The sequence below is a fragment of the Tympanuchus pallidicinctus genome, unplaced genomic scaffold (assembly GCF_026119805.1).
Source record: "Tympanuchus pallidicinctus isolate F22 unplaced genomic scaffold, pur_lepc_1.0 scaffold15, whole genome shotgun sequence".
NCBI lineage: Eukaryota > Metazoa > Chordata > Aves > Galliformes > Phasianidae > Tympanuchus > Tympanuchus pallidicinctus.
The window spans coordinates 26,098,852-26,117,704 of NW_026294669.1; the positions used below are offsets into that span (position 1 = coordinate 26,098,852).

General features: G+C 42.2%; 1 protein-coding gene across 3 annotated transcripts in view; it reads right to left on the reverse strand.

Annotated features, from left to right (window-relative positions):
- The window catches only part of SPATS2L (spermatogenesis associated serine rich 2 like), a 90,702-nt gene extending 72,877 nt beyond the window's left edge, over positions 1–17,825 (reverse strand). The window contains exon 1 of one of the 3 annotated variants that reach the window (XM_052676397.1): positions 17,725–17,825. The gene's annotated coding sequence lies outside the window, so the exon portion shown is untranslated. Of the gene's footprint in view, positions 1–852; positions 988–11,160; positions 11,184–17,724 lie in introns of those variants that run through there. The other 2 variants (XM_052676400.1, XM_052676398.1) reach the window with 2 other exon arrangements.
- Between the last annotated feature and the right edge of the window lie 1,028 nt (positions 17,826–18,853).

Below are 18,853 nucleotides of genomic sequence, written 5' to 3' on the forward strand. Positions count from 1 at the left end.
CCACAGTTCCCTCCACGCACAAAAAGCTTTACGCGTTTCGAAGCTAGAATCAACCAAACCGATCCGGGGAACGTGGCCTGCAACGAAACAGAAGGATTACCGGCGGCACCTCTCAGCTCTGCCAGGGAAAGCAGCCCGCTAGTGATTCACACCGCAGGGTGGTGGGGCAGAGGCGTACGCCGCTGGCTTACAGCTCAGCAAAGGCAGCGCCGCACCGCGCCCGAGGTAACACACAGCCAGCCCTCCTGCTACCAGCGAGCCGCGCAACGCGTCGTGCAGGCACTGTAAGGGAGACAGCAGACGTTAAGAATAAACGGCCCTAGCACCTCAGGGCACCGATCGCGGCGCAGACGAGTAAAAGCCTTCGGCGGCTGTGCAGGGACGGCGGCGAGGGCGCAGCGACCTCCGTCCGTCCGCCGCCGTGTCAGCCCTCGCCGCGACACTCCCCGGTCCGCGCGGAAGCGCAAAGCAGCGCTACAGAAGCGAACGCGGCGGCGCCGCCTCAGCGCGTTCGGCCGCCAGGCAGCCGGGGCTGCGGCCGGCAGGAGCCGGCGCCGCGCTCCCGGGCGCGGTTTATCATCGACGGCCGGGGCCGCCGCCGAACGGCCCGGAACGGCGCGGCTCCGCTCCGTACACGCCCGCCGGGGCCGCGGGAGGGCGGGCGGCTGCGGGCAGAGCGGGGCCGGGCAGAGCCCCGCCGCGTCCCCGTGCCGCCGGCCGAGCGGCCCCAGAGTACCCGCCTCTCCGGCCCGGCGGCAAGAAACTCCGGGCGGCGGGCGGGCCTCCTCGGCGCCGCTCCCGGGTCCCGCCGCGCCGCGCAGGTGCCGGGTGGAGAGCGGGACGCCGCCTTACCTCGCTGCGGCCGGGCTGTGCCGGAGAGCGGGACGAAGGGAGAAAGGGGCGAAGGCTGCAGGCGGCGGCGACCGCGGGACGCTGCGGTGGCGCGGCGGCTCGTCGGGATACGCCTCGCGCCCCTCCCCGCACGCGCGCGCCGCCCCACGCCCGCCCCGCTAACGGCCGCCGCCCCCGGCAACGGCCGCGCCGCGTTCCCCGGCCCGCGCGCGCCCCTGTGGCACCGCACGTGCACTCCTTGAACGGCGGGCAGAGCCGGCCCCGCTGCCGGCAGCTCGAGCGCTTCTCGTTGAGCGGAGCAGAGCGGAGCGCGCGACGTCAATCAGTGCGGGCGCGTGGCTCTTCCGATCCGCGAGCGCTCCTGGAGAGCGTCGGGACGTGAGAGCGTGCCTCAACCCTTTCAGTTATCAGTGCCTAAATGCTCCACAGAAAAGCAGTCTGGATTGTCAGCACAAAGGTGAAGGAGCAGTACGTTGCGATCCCCTCGCGGCCAAACACTGGAACGCGCAGGAGCTACGGGAAATCGCAGCAAATTTCCTGTAAACAACTGAATCTGGATTTCCTATCACCATCGGTGTCCCACGCCGCCATTGGCAGTACCCTTAACCCACGCACACAGTAGATCTCATTCGTGCAGGCGTCGAGCTGGGCAGTCCCAGCATTTCTTCCCAGAGCCTTACCTTACCTCCCCCTTGCTGCCCATGGCCAGTGAGCTCCCTGGGCAGTAGCAAAATGGCACCAGAGTGCCTCCCAACACAGCTGAGAGGCAGCGTCAGCCCTCGCTGCTTTCAGCCAACTCCCCAGATTGCAATGTGGAAATGCCACAGGCTGGGATCTCCCTCCTGGCTCTGGTGCCCCAGCAGACCACCCTCGGCCCCTCCTGCCCTACTGGGCTGCAAAGGGTTCTCCCACCTCCTGCAGAAAGCTGGGCGCAAAGCAGATGCTCAGGTGCAGCCAACAAGCTCGGAATTTACATTTCTTTGGAAAGCAAAGTATTTTCAAAATCTTATCTTCAAAAGTATTCAGATCCTTGGTAAACATAGGCTTGTTTTAAACAGCATCATTTTGAACTTCCAGCCTCGCATTTGCACTCCAAGAGTGCTCCTGCTCGCACTGCTGACACCTATCCGTAAGCTGCATGAATTTTGCCTGGGAGTTCTGGAAACCATTCTGAAGTTCAAGAGAGCAGAGCATTATGTCCATAAATCAAGGATGCTGCCGAACTTCCTGCACGGGAGAACAGATGTGAACCATGGGCCTGAGACGCATCCAAAGGAATGCAGTGGAAACACACAGGATGGAGGCTCTGAGGGCTTTACAAATTGCATTTGGATGGGGGAGAGCAGAGAGAAAGAGAATGTGGGAAAAAGAAAAGTGAAAAAGAATCCTGCTGTTTAGCTCATGCATAAACTGTGTGTGCTCAGCCAAAGGTCACTCCTTTTATTTTCTCATTAATTTCAGTGACAGTGAATGGTATATGAAGAATGACCTAAAAAATGAGAACTGCCAGGAATAGCTCAGGTTTTTCTGCGACAAAGCAGAGGAAGAAAAACCTGTGTGGCAACTTTGCTCTTTATCTTTAGAGTCCTTAAAAAGTAGTGACTGAGAGAAAGTTATTTTAGCTGAACCATAAGTTTATTTAGGAAAGTTAAAAATTCAGCCATCTACTTTTTATGTATTTGCCAGTAAAGGTTTTATACCCTCTGTGCATTGAAATCACTTAATTCCTAATTTCCTTTTTGTAATCCAAGAAATAGTACTTGTTTCGAGGTTGAGCACTGAGGTACTAAACTCAAGTGAAGGAAAAAAAAGAAAAGGGAAAGGAAGGAACAAAAGCTTTGGGAAGCCCACAGGTGTCCAAAAGCTGGCAGAAAGAAACTGCTCATATGGGCAACCTTGGGGAAACCATCAGGAAAGAGTGGAACTGGCACCTGGTGATGCTTTATAATAAACGCATATTCAGATGCCCTGTGCTGGTTCCAGCAGCTCTGCACCAGACAAAACAGCCCCCCTGTGTGTCAAACACAAGGCAGTTGGAGAAGGTTCTGCTGCCTCTGCACGAACACATTTGAGGAGGAGGAGACACGCAGAAGATGCAAGAGACACCAGGACAGGAGGGTCGAGAGCAGGAGAAGCACTGAGGGAAACAAACACCATGCACTGACCTTGCTCTCCCACACTGCCCATTGCCTCATCAGAGGGACCGGGAGTCACATGCTGTGGGGGAACAGAGTGCAGGAAGGGCAGAGGAAAGGTACCTGGAATCGTGTCTACAAGGGAGCATGTGTTTTTTTGTACTAGAATCAGTAATTTAAAGTTTTTAATTGGGACTAAATGAAATCACTTGAAATTCCCCTGGCACACAACCATTCCTGGCTTGCAACAGGGAGAAACTGATTCAACACAGAAATTTGCAAACAAACTGGTGCAGTCACAGTGGTCTGGCAAAGGATCTAAGGGTGAAGATAGGGAAAACAGCAAATTACATTGCTTGTGTTGTAAGACAGTTGCTAATCTGGGGTATAAAAGAAACATGGCTCTTTTAAGCCCGGAGAAGGGCTGATGATAACATTTTATCCTGGCATTTGTTAACTGCAGTGAAAAACTGCAATGTAAGTGGAAAAAAAAAGTTCAAAGAGAGGCACCAGAAGCGATGAACAGAGATATATCTTCAGGAGATAGATGTTTATATGCGCAGCTCAGGAGAGCACTGCCAAGCAGTGGAAAGGCAGAAGGTCCTTTCAAGGACCTGTGTGGATCATAGGGAGTGTTATGTGGAGTGACACCATGGAAAGACAAAGAAGATTTATGATAGCCACAGAGAATTCTGACAGTCAGTCAGAAAGGACTAAAAACTATAGAGGCTGCTTTTCTACATGGTATCAGCAGGTAGCTATATTCAACATTCAGAAGGGAAAAAAAAAAAAAGTATATAAATATAAATAGAAAAGCTCCTGCATTTGGATGTATGAAAGGGAAAAAAAAAAGATCTTTTGGCTCCAAAATGTACGGGTCAAATTTAGAAAGAGTAATTCGCAAGCCATAGCTAGTGGCTATTCATTTACTGAGACAAGGCCTGAATTTGATTAAATGGTTATGAGCACGCAGACTGTATGCTATGGAAACAAAAATCTGTTTTGCAGTGAGGTTATTTATATCGCAGATAATTAAAACTGCTGCTCTGAGATCTCACATTTCTCTGAAAATGCAATGTCCTCAAACGAGAGTGACAGACGAAGAACAATTTCTAAGAAAGTTTATTTTCTTTTAAAAATTGGGAAACAGTCTGTTAAAATCACAGAAACACGAAGGTGAAAAAAGAACCCAACACGACCATTCTCTGCCTCCAGAAACAATGCCACTGTATCTCATGGTGTTGGGGGTTTCAGAGTGAGTGTACTTGAGTGGGGTCGTAAACACTCATGAATGACTGAAGTTCAAACAAACAAAAAGAAGCCTTGAGCTCGCTCTGGTATAAAATGGGAAAGAAATGAGGGAAGGCTTGGCAAAAATCAGCATAATAGTAGCCTTATTGTTGGATCTGAAAGCTTCATTTTCCAACAGTGTCCCTTTTCTGAGAAGCTGCAGAATCACTCTGAAAGTGCTTTCTATAGGGATGATAAATCTGTGGTGGAGATTTATGCACATTCAGATTAAGTCAGGAAATCAGTCATGAAAAGGATAATTAAATAGCAAAGGACAAAAACCTAGAAGAAAAATTACCAGAACCCCCCAAACAAACACAGCTAACAATGCACTACGATGCACCAGGTCCTGGGATTCTGACTCTGACTTTGGCACCTATTGCTGGAGCAATGCACAGCGAGCAACCTCAGCTTGTTCCTGACTGTGGTTCCCAGGGCTCCAGAGAGAGGCACTCTGCACAGCAGCAATTCAGAGCTGGAGCCGTGCGTGAACAAACCTTGCTCAGTATCTTTGGTCTTTCCTTACTTTTTTGCACTAGGTCTTCATGCATCGTAAAGGTGAAAGCCACAAGAACAGAAGGGGTTCCACAGCTGTATACGGAATTGTTTGAGACCACAGACTCACACTGTGTTCATATGCTAGATGAGAGCTCTCGAACATTACAGTCTCCATTTTAGAGCAAACAGCTCAGCCTGCCCAGGCACAAATTACCAAGGTGCTGTGAGAGAGCTGGCTCTTTTGACACAGAGGTGTCAGAACACCTTCTCCTTTCAGCTTTACAAGATGTGCAGCAGACTCAGGGCGTTAATGGTAAAGCAAACAAGTTGACTGAAGAAAATTTAGTTTAAAAAAAAGCCCTTCTGTTTTGCATCACTGCAATTCCAAAACATGCAAACTCAGTACTGTGTCACAGCCCACTGAGCAAACCACTCTAGCTTTGAAGGCATGGTATATAAATACTGCAGTTCTGTGAAAACCTTTAATTATGTACCGTGAGTTTTAAATTAATGCATTTATTTATTAAATCCTGTCCTACTTCTCCAAAGTGAATTCAGTCCGGAGTCTGATTGGCCTCACGTGGGAGCTCAGTACAGAAGAAACTAACAGAGACTGAAAAGACAAGAGGAAACAAGGTTTGATCAGTTGACAACAATATATGTAAGCACCATGATCATGACAGAAAATGTCAGCAGTGTGATCCAAAAACAACCAAGATAACTTGCTTTAATTCAGAATGATGCCAAGCACATATGGAGGAGGCTCAAGCGAAGCTCAACACAGTAGAATACAAATTCCTCCAAAGCAAAAGGAAAGCATTTCCGTGACTCTGAGCACTACGTAAGAGCAAAGCCACTTAACTGCACACATGTACACTATAAAAGTAAAACTTTGGGGTCATTCCTCATGCAAGAGTCCTACTTCATGTAACAGGGTTCACACAGCATTTCTGTAGTCCTGTTACGTGTTCATTATGTAGAAGGTAATGAACACATCCCCTACTTATGACACATCTCATTGTACAAGAATATAATTCTTTATTAATTAAAATGTTTAGACTAACTTCAAAATTTTAGGAGAAAGACACTGTTATTATACTCCAGACTATTTCTCCCTGAAGGATATGTAAGGAGTAAACTCAGACAGACGTACACACTACATCAGCACTTTGTTGCCATTACTGCTGCAGAGATAGCGAGGCAAAGACAATTTTGTTCCGCCCCATCCTTTCATCTGCCAGCAGAACTGCCAGTCAGCTTCCAAAGTCACAATCCTATTAGATACCAATGTTTGAGGCCAAATTTTGTACTGTCTCATACAAGCTAAATCTGATATTAAATTTAATGAAAAGGAAAAGCAGAAAAACACCCTGTTCTTTTGTAAGGCTACCTGAACACTAATATTACGCTAGCAGCAATACAACATGCATCAAAAGAATCAAATGATTCAGAACAACCAGCAAAACGTGGCTATAGCAAAGCAGATATGTCTCAGCCCCAGAGAAAAATTGAGTCATTTGGAGGAAAAAGGAGTAATTGTGAGTGGAAAGAAAAGGGGCTCCTTGCCCCATACACACACACACACACACACACCCTCCCGCAAGGTTTAGTGTGTGCAGGTGTGAGCATCATGAAAGACATGGATGTTTTTTTCCATTCATGCTGGTGAAGGCCTTCAAGGAAACAGTTACTTGAATGACCTGATCCCTCTTATACAACTTGTCATATTGCCTGAATTTACCCTACTGAGTTCATCACACCACAGCAAAGCACTTTGCATTCTCTCCATTACATCACAAACACTAGATAAGCTGTATTATGTCTACAGCAAAGTAAGAGTTAATTACCCAGCACAAACAGAGGGAGACGGAGAAAGAAGAGCCAGGAGGAGACAGAAAGAAGCTGCAAGCTTTGTTAACCAATTCCCAGCTTTAAATACATCACTAGAAGTGAAACAGATTTTTTGTGTTAAAATACACTGCTTTTCAATATGCATCAGTGCTCATGGTCACAAAAAAGACTCCACTTGAACTCTAAACTATCTATTCAGTATTGGAAAAAAAAAAAAAAAAACATCAGAAAATGTACGTGCAATCCCCCACCATTCCCACACCCCTCAGCACTGTGCTGCTGCACTCAGCACTTACTGCAGCAGCAATAAGCATTCCAGTAACAGCCAGCATTGTTTTACAGACACAGAACAGAAAGTTTATCTTGATCTCTACAAACGATGGGCCCAGTGGTACAACTCTACAACTGACAAGGCTGAATTCACTACGGAAAAAAAAGTAATGTACTGCTTTTGTGAACCTCACTTGTCAACAAGATCTTTAAGAAGAGAATATTCCATTGTGAACAAATAAATGCTGGGGCTGTCAAGCTGAGTTTCAAGGACTCTCCTTTCTTCTGCCTCCTACACCTCATGGAATTAGACTAAAAATATCAAGCAGAAGCACAAATAACTTTCTCATCAGAAAGCAAGTTTACATAAATTCCATACTAGGGACACCTGAGGAAGGTTGGCAATTATACAAATCAAACTCACCTTGCCTATTACTTGGTTAAAAAAATGGAAATAGAAGAGGAGGGGGCATTTCTAACTGACCTCTCAAAATGATGAGTAATGCCCATGGAAACAAAGAAAGTACTTCAGTGAACTTTTCTACTGTGTAAATCTTGCTTCAGTATTTAAAGGGTTTACACTTGTTGCTTACGAGATCTCCAGAACTCTGTAAACTTGTTAAATTTGTGTCAGAATTGTCAAAGATTTATCTTCCAAATGATAAATAAGAGGTCTGTGTGTACCCTACATTAACAAATGATGAAGAGCACCTCACAAAATGCTTGCTATGCACTTGTATGTCTGTAAGCAACAGCTATAAATTATGGAATGCAAACTTAACTTAGTATGATATGAAGACCCAAGTTCAGAAGTAATGAACTGTAATGACACAGACTAGGAAGCAGTCATTAATTTTAACCTAATTATAGAATAAGCTGGTTTTTTCCAAGAACAAAAGCCCAAATTGCAAAAGCAATGAAAAAAGTCAGGTGTATACGTATTTCCTCAAAAATAGATTTATGAAGGGAGAAAACAACAGAGTTAGAATAAAATCTAAGTTAAGACTTCAAGGCACAGTAAAATGCAGTTCTGATATTGTTCCAGCGATACCAACAACTGGCTACAATCACCTTATCAAAGTGTTGTGATTAACAAGATAGAAAGCTGCATAGTGGTCAAGTAAGAAGAAATGATAGGAGCTTGCCAGAGTATGGGTTCAGGAAGATATCATTTGTCACTCTCAGCATTGCTATTGCAAAGCTGCTCTGAGATCAAAATCCTGATTGTAATCCATCAAACCCATAACCACAGTGAGTTGAATGGCTGAGCAACTGTGATGACACAGTTGGCTGCTGCTAAGAATACATGAAGCTGGTATCAGTGTGTACACGTCTCTAGATGAAGGGAAAAGCAGCATTATTGCTGCTAATAACAATAACACAGGAATGACATCAAAAGAGATATTAAAAGCAAACCCAATTGTGTCACACTGATTTTTGAAGCAGAAATATTTGGGCTTTCTGTTCAAAGGTTAAACAACAGGTGTATGGGGCCCTGCACATCTCTTCAACTGGTATAGGCACAGATAAAGTCTTGTTCCCAGCCCATACTGAACAGCGTGACTTCTCATCACTGCTCCTGCCATTTCTTTGGCAGGAACTAGCCACCAGCAGCTACAGCCACAAGGTGATGTTCAGGACAAGAGAGCTGGGCAGAAGAGTCAGGGTGCTGGACAATTCCAACAAACTGAAAACTGTTTTTGTAAGCAGACAGTAAGAATACTGCTGTAGCGCAAAAGTGATTTTGCCTGGGGCCACTGCTAGCATTGTGGCTCCATCTCACCGATGAGACGTGGTGTGTGAAAACTATCCAAAGTGTCCGTGCAAAAGCATCTGGCACTTTTGCCTCCACTCACCGAGCTCTACCCAAATGCTTCTTAGCTGAGCCCCAGCAGGTCCACTTCAGTAAGACTTCAATATGACAGAAATCCAAAACCAGCATTCTCCCTTCTTTGGTTTCTACTTTCTCTTCCCTTTGTTATCTTGATCCTTCATCTCCACTCCATTAGATTCTTACTCTAGTGCACCTTCTTTTTCCCCATCTAAATACAGTGGCTCTTCATCCTTCTTGTCTCTCTCCTACAGCCATGGCTGCCTTTAATGGATCCTGCAGGAAATTAGGCCTAGTCTCCATTCTAATCAACTTCAGAGACTTACGCTTTTAATTAGACCTTTAACATTCCTCCTGTTTGCACAGTGCATTCTAAAGTGGCCTTCCTAAGCACCATTGTGGTTTCAACTTCAGAGGAAAAATCGTGGTATTCTAACAAGTGAAAATATAAGCAATCTATGATAAGCCATTATGATTTTATTTTCTCCAGCTGCAGCAGCAGATGTGTTAGTATATTTTTCCAGCTGAAAAAGTACCATGTGATTTTTTTATTCCACGAGGAGTAAAGGTCCATCAAGTCCCCTACTTGGACACAGCCTCTATGGGATTCTCAACATAATGTAAATTGCTGAATCTGTAAGCAAGCCCTCTCCAAAAACCACAGCGGGCCTCTGACTGCCTTGCAAGCAAAGATTTAACGTGTTAATTGAGCAAATTATGCTCACTTCAATAGCCCCTTTGTGTTCAAGAAGAGCTCTGGTAGTTTAAAGCGCCACATAAGTGGTAAGTATTACTGGGTCACATTCTGAGGTTCAGGATCAGTTGTACTTAATGTTTATTCAGGCAAACTTCCACTGAAGTAGAGCACTGAATTTTAAAAGGAAAAGTACAAACCTCCAAATTTCATCCATTATTAATCATTTAAAGTATCAATTAAACATAACGTTCTCTGATGTTTTTTACTCTTAGCTGATTAAATATGACTTCAAATAAAAGACATTCAACTCTCACTTATGGGGTGAGATTTATTGCCAGCCAGCTGCTCACATATAGTGAGTTTCTGTGAGGGTTCTCGAAACTATTTTTCATTACAGTTACAACTGCTGCCAGTTCTTGTCTGTATTTCATAGTAATTACTGTGATCACTCCAGAAATGAACTCTGAAAAAAACACACATGCTAAGAATGTTAACAGTGCATATACCAGCAGTATTTGTAAGATGTCAGTGAGACCCTTTTCCATCATACCAGACACGGTAATGCCATTATTTCACAGTGGTTCAGAGCAGTGGGAGATTTCTGACGAAGTGGTTCCCTTACTACATCACACCTCCTACATAATTTGTTTTATTAATGTATTTATTTCCCTCTTGTTATTCAGAATAGATGAGCTTAAAGATAAACAAGGCACTAAAATTTTGAACCTATCTTGAACACTTTGTCCCCTGAAAATAATACAGATAGATCTATAGGTCAGTGGGCATATCAGTGCCACCAGGATTTCACCCTGTACCCTTGCAACTGGGCAGTTTGCCACACCAGGACTAAAGGTGCAGTTTTCAGCCTTGTGGCTTATAGAAGTTATTCGCTTGGTAATGGCAAGCATGATACATACTTATGTATAGAATGTAAAGATGAAGAGTCGACTCCTGTCATCTGAGGAAGTGACATTTCAGCCAGAAGAGAGCACCTGAAGTTTTTAACATCAGTGTACAGCGTCAGATCACAGGTCCATCTCTCACACACAGTCACTGATGCTTAGGAAAGTGCAAGAGAGCAAACGTACACCAATGCTTCTCCAGCAAACTTTCCCAGTTTCCAGACATTTTCACCTTGATCTCCTTTCTATCTCAGTGTTCGAGATCTTAATGTTTCAGGGTTTGAACACAGGAAGTGCCAAACCATAACTGAGTGTTTAACCTGATAAAAGTCACAACTCCCTAAGACCAAACAGCCACTGGGTAAAGGCCAGACCCCGTACCTGCGGCAGAACTGAAACATTACAGCCTGAGAGACAATTGGAGTAGAGGAAGTTGTTCTTTTTATTTTATTTCTTTTTAGCCTTGGCTGAGCTTACCCTGAGCTTGAGAGAGTTTGAAAGAAGGCAGGCCTGTGTTGCATTAAGTTCTCAGTGCTCACGAAAGCCTTCTTACCAAACAGTGTACTATGGAGAAATATCAAGCTAGACTCTGCAGATCTTGCTCATTCTACTTCTGCAGACTTCAGAAGAACTTTAACAAGGCTTTATGCAGATTTTTCAGCCTAAGATAAATAAATCACTCAGGGAAAAATTATTCTGTCCTATCCTTGGAGAGAAAACAACCCAACAACTTAGATCAAATATATCTCCGTGAAAGCAACTGACTTCAATAGAGGAGAATTTTATCCCCAGTTGCTGAAAACACTAAGTATTTAGTAATTAGTGAAAACTTACCTGTTGCATTGTTGGAATGCAAGTTTTGAGGGACAAGAAGTCTGGGATTCAGACTCCCTGCACACAGGAAAATACACATTTTTAAAACCACCACTAAAACAAATCAAAAACTATTGTCCTGAGCGTGACATAAATGAAGGGAAGAAACACATTCCTATAATTTTCTATATAAACCCAGAATATGTGCATACAAAATAAAAGGGGGAAAAAAAGAAATTATGACTATGTATCCAAAATTTAGGGAAAGAGCTGAAGTTTGGCTTTCCTAACATAGTACTTCCTAGCATTTTGCAATGTACATATAAAATATGGTATTATTCCATTTTTTTCTCCCCTAAAATGCAACCTCAACATAGCACGTATGGTTCTAGCCAAGTGTGCTACTTGGCACTCAGAATGCCCCTTAGAAGGGACAGTATGCTGAACAGTACTCTGCAAACAGTCCAACTTAAAAAAATCAAATACAGAGCAGCTTTCAGCAAGATCAGTTACCCAGAGAATTCAATGAAAGCAACATGTATCAGTATAAATTTCTTTCCATCTACCAGATCCTTCTCCAGACAATCTTTTGTTTGCTGTAACAAAAGCTGACAAATTTGTCATTTGCACAAACTAGAGAATTTCCTGTTTGTTGCATAGAAGCATTGAATCATGCAAGGGCCCATTAGCTCTACTTGTCTGAAGCACTGGGAAACACATCAGAATAACTTAGCACAGCCTAAACAGGCTCAGGACAGTCTACCTCAAGATTTATGATGTATGCAAAATCAGAACTGGGAGACTGCCTCCAACCCATGCCATCTTTTTAAAATAATTTATTTTTGACCTTGGTTCTCAGTACCACCACAACGGATAAAAATACTACTTTAGGAAAATCAGAAATAATATTTTTATTTGATCTTATGCTGTCAGGTGCTGGAAAAGGAAGAAAAATACACTGCAGAAGTCAAAATAAATTGTGAAAGAATATAAACATACTTACTTAGCTGAACAACTACAAGAAACCCACAAAAGTATCCCTAAGCTGAGCATCCAAACAATTAGAAAAAGAAACAGGGAAATTAGAAAAACAAAAGTTTTATATTGTTCTTGTTTGAATAATAATTGTTAAGAATCAGCTTTTTCTAAGAGCAAAAACCAACTGGGATATCTTTGCCTATAGCAGTCCATTACAAATTAGGTTTGCACAAGAAGAGAACAGAGGCCTCAGAGACATAGGAGGCAGAACTGATCTGCTCTATCCTGGCAGGTGCTTGCCCAGCACCTGTGAGGGAAATTCCTCAGCCTCCAGCTTTTTGGAGCTGGAATAATTAGCAGATCTTTTCTCATCCCAATCTTCCATTTTCCTTCCTGAACCTTAAGCTGATTTCCCCACATCTGGTAGACAAGGACAATTTATCACTGCTTTGCTTAGAACTATTTTAACTTTTTATCCTCACTCAGCCTTTTTTTTTTTTCCTGACTAATAAGTCCTCTTCTCCCCACTTATCTCATAAGCAGCATTTTCTTTGCTTTCATTATTATCTCAGCTTCTACAGGCTCAAGCTCTTTGTAGAGTTCTCACAAAAACTCGCGCTCTGCTTTGTACTTGAATACCCAAAGGAGAACATACACAAAGAGCTCCACAACATTAATTACATGGAAAAAATATTTTACAGTGTAACATGTTTATATTAACTTGCCAGGCGACAACCTCACTATTGCCAAAAAATTCATGATCCCTCCACAATTGTTTTCCTGTCCCACAGTACTTTTCCAATTGGATTTGGGTAAGAACTTCATGAAGTCTGTTCCGTAACGCACCTTCCATACTTAAGACTGTACACTAAAGATTGTGCACAGATCAATAGCAGTTTTTAATTTTAAACATTTAAAAGTGACTGGAATGTTTCATTTTCTTATAAAGATGATGAAAATTGGCAAATGTTTTCTCTCCGAGAGAAGTCGAGAGAGCAGCTCAAAAAAAATCACAGGTGCCAAGGAAAGGAAAACATTAAAGTTTGCCTTTTTTACAAATCCACTGAGTACAGGAAAGGTTAAAGGTGCAAACTGTATGACTAATTTCAATTCATGTAAAATGGGACACAAATCTTTTAAACCTAAAACTATGCAAAGAAAGTGAAAGGCAGAAAAGCTGCAGGGGAATCTGTAACTGACCTGAGAAAAAGGAATGAACCGTTTCTCCAAGAGTGATGAAGAAATTGAGTGACCTGAAACTGGGCAAGGACAACCTGATGAAGCAGTAGGTATGAGTAGGTCAGTGCAAGGCTGTTCCCACAAGAAAATAAGGGTTACAGAGATTCCTTGCTATTATAGAGTGAAATTGGTATCCAGTTGCTCAAACCACTAATCTGAAACAAATGCTGTGCAAAGATAACCGTGGATGTTGGCTGTCTATTTTTATAAAGACATGGAGAAACCAAAGGAATTAAGTGGCTTCCAGCCATGAAGAAGTATAACAGCAAAGGCAAAAGTTACTCACAAAAACCTAAAGAAAAACAGGAAGGATATCCAAACCACACAATGAAAAGAAGTCTAGAGCTAGATATTATACATGAAAACCTGATTAAAAAGACACAACTCATCAGGCAGCAAACTAGAATGATGATGCAGAATAGCCACAGAACATAATAATGATGATCTTGACTTTTTAGTCCAGTGTGAGCATATCCTCCATGCCTCTAAGTCCATTATCTGGCAAGAGATGGGGTGGGGTCTGACTTAAAGGAGATCATTTGGAGATGCTGGACAGATAAGTAACCATAAGGGACAGAGATTTAAGAGATATTTGGAGACTGAATAAATCTAAGGGAAGTACAAATAACCTTTCTCACTGGCCCTAAATGAATAGCTTTGAAGCAGCTGAGAAGAGCTACCACATACTTCAAGAGGGAGGCAAACCAGACTGAGCATAATAGACTCTGTGCTTTTTCTCATTAGCACTTGGCTTTAATTGAGTTTACATGACCTTAAAAAAAAATAAAAATAAAAATAATAATAAAAAAAATCAAACCACAGTGTTTACAACTACTCCTATGTGAGTCTTGCAACCACTGCTCTAGGCAGATGGGAAACTCTGTCTCGTTTTTTCTTCACCTATTTCCAAAAATCCTTTAACATCCAATACTTGGCAGTTCACTTCCTACTTCACCTACACATATGCCTATTATAAAACCTGAGAACATAAATCAAAAAAAAACAATCTCAAGTGGTGTATCTAGTTCTATATATCCTCTGTAAAAGGAATAAACGTATCACTCACGTAGATTGGAATTATGGGAATTCACAAATTCAAAAAGACTAATAAAATATCTCACCAACTATTCTCACATCACTGACATGCAATCAATAAAGTTCTTTATAATGACCCAGTTGAAGGAATAACACTTAGAACTGTGATAACAATATTGCATGGTTGAGAGCAGACAGAGATGCTTTATTTTGTGCTGAGAAGGAAGAAATAAGTGTTTATACATCAAACTATTTGACAACAGAAGGAGGAAGAAATATTTGACAACAGAAAGGGGAAGAAAGCAAGACAATACAGAAGATTTAAAGAAGGGAGGGATTTATATTAAACATTAATAAATCCTTGAAATGACACGAGACAGAATTGTTCCACAATTTTTCTGTCTATATACATGGGTTGCTCTGAAAATAATACCTCCTATTTTATTATGTTGGCCCACGACACCAGAGGTGGTGGCATGGCAGTAGAGGTTGAACCTTTCCATTGATATTCCATTCAATTTTGTTGCCATGCAACAGAAGGCAGCAGAGGGGCAGGCTGACAAAATGGCATCTGACATGGAAGTGAAAATAAAGTGAAGGTGTGGAATTTAATTCCTCTACGTGGAAAAAATGGCACCCACTGACATTTATTGACACTTGCTGAACATTTATGACCCCGAACAGTGGATATGAGCACAGTGAGGCAGTGGGTAGTATGTTTCAGCAGTGGCAACAGCGAGTCACCTCCACTAGTGCCAAGCACAGTATGCAGGCTCCTGTTCATCACTGGCAAAAATGCAGAGCTAATGGTAGTGACTGTATTAGAAATAGAGTTTTGAAGATGAAAATTTGCTCTATCAAATAGCGTTATTGTGGTCTTTGTAGCTGTTGTGATTTCCATGGAAATAAATAGGAAGCATTATTTTTGGAGTATCTATGCATTACTCTTGAAGAAATCCAAGTGAAAAGAATCGATGCCTTAGATTTTATTCCAGCAAATGCCCTCAAACTGTAAATACAGGTCACATAGTCTTGGCCCCATGGGCCAGCCTCCAGCTGTGTGCTAATGCAGTAAATGGAGGCTGTTGTTTAGTTCTACAGCACATTAGAGAGCACATTTCCACGTTCAGATTGTAATTTGTCAACTCCTGAAGCAGAAACCAACTCTGCCATTTCTAGTATATTTAGGTAGCAGTTGTTTTTACTGGACACCTAACACATGATACTTTTTCCTCAGATCCTCCAGGTATGGGATTCAGGACTGTAAATCCTCATCTTAAAAGCTTACATAACAGTACTAATGACTCCTAAATCTCATTAATCTCTGGGACTTAAACTGATAGAACTCAATGCTAAAGGACACCATGTAGTATACAGAAGCATACTTATATTCATGGCTGAAAATGTGTTTTTCTCATTTATAGTTCTGTTTTGAGTTTAAACAAAAAGTTAAATACCTGAAAATTATAAGATTTAATATTCCAGTAGCATGCAGAATGTCTTGGCTTAAGAAAAAATTCTGATGCTACCCCGGGCTCTGTCCAAAGCAGTAGGAAACTGCATCTGCAACTCAGCCATACTTTCTTCTGGCACACTGGATTTCAATCTCATTTCCAAAGTTAAAACTACAAAGCTGAGCAGACTGCGTACATCTCAGCCCTATCCTGATCTTTCCTCTTCAAGGCATTATTTCTGCAGAAAAGCAAAATCAAATATACCAGCAAAATCTAATTGATCTATTCCTCAAACATAATCTTAATGCAATAGAATTTCTCACTGAATTAGCGACTGTCTTCTAAGCAGCCTAATGGGCACAAGGAAATCATCCCTATCAATACTAAACACAGTAGAGCTTGTGTTAATGTACTTTCTAGGGAAACAAGGTTTGCTTCATCTGTGACGTTACCTGACAGAGTTGGCATGATACTATCCATTTATAACACGTGGTGGAGTTTTTACTATTTTCTTTTAGTTTCAAAGGTTCCTCTCTCACCTGATTTGACTTGCAAAGTTATATTTTGAATAGATCGAACTGAGAACAGATCTGATTAGAAGAGGATGCAGAACTGGGTAAGCATTGGTCTGCTTCTGGGAGGTGGTGAGCAACTCCCCTTGTCTTGCTTTTTAATCCTCTTCACTTACTAAGCTGTTTTTATCTCAACCCAAATTTTCTTGAATTTCTTCTTCTAATTTTCACCACCCATCCCACTGAGGTTAAAAGGACTGAGTGAATGAGCAGCTGTGTGGGTGTCTGGCCATCAGCTGGGTGAACAAACCTGTATGTGCGCTTGTTTTTCTATCACATCCTATGAAAGGGCAAAGGCAAGAGATTTAACATATTGTCCCAAAGATCCTCTGTTAATTCTTATTATCAATTCATGAAGTCTGGTATTGTTCAACTTGATTTTTTTCTTCTTCTTATTTAGAAGTTAGAGCATAATTGCTTACATTATGCCACTTGTGACACTATGAGCTGATTAGCTCGTAAAGCTCTGATTAGTTCGAGGTTATCTTAGTGGAAGGCTATGAATTAAATAGGGATATTCAGACATGCCTACAGAGATACTTAAATAGAATTCATTTTGTTCATGCCATATTAAAAAAGATTATTCAAAATGAAAATATTCCATAATTGCAATCTACTGCAGATAGAACACAGCACCATGAATGATTATGGAAATCATCTCCTAACCAAGCAACTCACATCATTTAATAGCCAGAACATCTTTCTACTTTGTGGTACAGTAACCTGCTTCTCACAAAGCGTCACTCCTGCATTCTCCTCTTCTAGAGATGGAGTCACTACTTATCTGGCTGATGGGAAAACACCGTCATGTTTGTGAACATCTAGCAGAACTGCTTACCACTGGATTACCTTACAGCACACACATCCCTCCCACCAACACAGACCTAACACAGAACAGGAAAGTTTTGCATTTTACAGCTGACTGCTTTGCTCACTGAACCACTGGTTTTCACAGGCCAGGACACAGTGGGTGGGCTACCTACAGCTCAGTGAGATATTTTCTACAAGTCCTACTGGATAATGAAATTTTAAAACAGAAAATGTAGTTGTAACAAATGTTTTTAGTTCCTTTTCAGCAAAGTTAATACTCTACTACAGTGCTTCAGTTTGTAGTTGCGGCTTGCTTGTTTTGACTGTTGCAACATGGCATGTAACGTGCAGGAAGGAAAAGAGCACTGAAAATTACTTTCAGCCTAACATCACAAAGTCACTCAAGATTAGCTTTAAGTGATCAAAGTGATTAAAAAAATGATTTAAAAACATTAGTTGTTCAAAGTACAGCTTGGGCAAGAGAAACTAAAGCATACCTTAAAATTCCTCAGTGAAAAAAATCACTAGCAAGGAATCAGCTTTGGAAGAAGTCAGAGGGCTCTTCACCTGGCTGAAATCTGCTGTTGAAAGAACCAGTATCACTGCCAGTCCGTTGCAGCAAAGAGCTCTGAATCCCATTCGAAAAGATTCAGAGCTGCTTATACAACGCTCCCTTTTATGGCAGAATCAGAAGTACTTTGACTGCAGAATAAACAATCCATTGCTCAATGTTTTCCCAGTAACTCCTGCTTCAGATATCAGATTCAGATTCACAGGCTGCAGTTCATAACAGTGTAAGACACTTGGCATTTCTTGTAGAATTGCTTGTTACTTCCTGTGAATGAGCAGCGACTTCACACCATGCCTAATCCTGGTAGAACAGGAATACGCAGTACCTGAATGATGCTCTGCCATACAGTTCCCACAGCACAGACTGAAATTATTCATAGTACAACATCAGGGCACAAAAACCACTGAGGAAGAAGGGAGAGCTCACTGGGGAAAGTCTGTCTCTTCAGTAAGCCAAGCATTGTCCTATTATTATTCTTGAAATGAATAAAAGTTGATGTCAGAGCAAGGTCCAGACGGCTGTGTAAAACATCAAGCTGTGCCTCTGATGTACTACTGGGCAGATCCTACAGTGTGACAATAGATTTTGTCCGTATGGAAAAGCATGTAGGAAACCACATGACCTCAATGGTGTAAACCAGTCAGGAGAATGAGCCACCCTGAACTTAAGAAATTACACAGACTGAGAGAGTCCAGCTCTGTTTCCTTGAAAGCCATTTTTTAAAATTTTTTTCTTTGACAGAAACCAGTGAATCACAGAAAGAAGATCTTGACAACTGGATTCATAGAGATACCCAAAACTGAACATCAGAATCTACTGCTAAACCCCCATTTCAGCAGTGATCTATTTCTTCCTGCTTAAACAATTCCTTTTACAGAATGTGATCCAACCATTTTTTAACAAGTCTACTCCCCTTCATAAACTGACTTACATACTTTTGCTATTAGTATTAAGATAAGAGGATACAATATCCTGAGTTCCAGCTTGTGCAAAAGAATGTAGTCCCACTGACCGTTGTAGAACACAGTGAATTTACAGCAGCTGAACAACTCGCT